Genomic DNA, 1,266 nt, shown 5'->3' with positions numbered 1-1,266 from the left:
GGCTGCCTTCTGGAGAGGGAGGGAGCATCATCCCCCTCGAATTCAACTCGCCCTACCCACCCTGGTGTGTCAGGGGGCTGGCAATGGCCTGTGAGACTTTGAGGCCCCTATCATCCTACCCCCAACTCGTCCCCAGCTCCCACACTCTGCAGCCCTGAGCCCATGGTCTCCCTGCAGGCACTCTGTTCCTGTGCTGAACATTTCTTTTTGCTCCCCTTCCTCTTCCTAAGAAGCAAAAAAAAAAAGGAGAAAAAAGGTTGGAAAATAATTTATTAAAAATTATATTATTTTAGGACAGTTTGTCAGACTTAGTCACTGGGCGGCAGAAGGTCAGCAGCTGCTTTGGCAGGGGCGAGGAGCTCAGCTCCTGAGTATTTATCTTCAGACTATGGATGGCTTAAAGCTGAATGAGCTTTCCTTGCAGTGAAGGGGTTAAATGCACAATTCCTTTCACCCCTACCTGGATCTCCCAAAGGTTGAGGCACGAGTTAGTGGCTGGCCCGTGTGAGCTGACTCCACCGTCCTCTTGGCAGTAGTTTCATCATGACTCAGCCTCAGCTTTAAATTAAAAGCCACTAAAGGCCCATACTTCTTGATGTGAACCATGGTTTGGAAAGATATGGGTTGTCTATGTGTGCCCATGGTGACATACCGAAGCTCTCATGTCTTTGACTCTGAAAGCCATTTGAGACCTAGGAAACTTCTCCAGGGCAATGTGATCTACACTTTGTCAAAACGAAGTTTTTGCTCAGGAGCCTAGTGGTGGTTGTGATTTGCCTTGCTCCTACAGTTTCTCCAAGAAGGCAGGACTTCCTGCTTCAGCAAAACAGTGTAACTCTGAAATCTAGTGATAGTTGGAGAGCAACCCTGCCATGAACCCTTTGGCTGTTGTTTAAAACACAGGAGGTACATTGAGGGGCACTCTGCACTATTTCCCATTAGGTGCATCATTAATGTTGGTGGGGGACTGGCTGTGTCAGGGTTCTGGGTGCTGGGTTGTGGGGCAGGCTTGGGTGCTAGGGGCAGGTTTATGGGGAAAGTAGTGAGGGGAGGGCAGCATCAGAGGTTGAAAGTGAAAAGGGCAGGGTGGGGGAGTATGGGTAGGGAGAGGCCTGAAGAGACTGTTGGGAAGGGAGGGGGAGTCATACCTGATGGTGGTTGTTTGTACTTCAGATGGGGAGACTGGATTCATTGCTGGAGGGAGGTGGGAGTCTATTTGTTGCTGGCATCAGCTGCAGGGCAAGGGTTCGAGCTGGCTTGGGGAAG

The sequence above is a fragment of the Crocodylus porosus genome, unplaced genomic scaffold (assembly GCF_001723895.1).
Source record: "Crocodylus porosus isolate Cpor-Errol unplaced genomic scaffold, CroPor_comp1, whole genome shotgun sequence".
NCBI lineage: Eukaryota > Metazoa > Chordata > Crocodylia > Crocodylidae > Crocodylus > Crocodylus porosus.
This window is presented reverse-complemented; position numbering follows the sequence as displayed.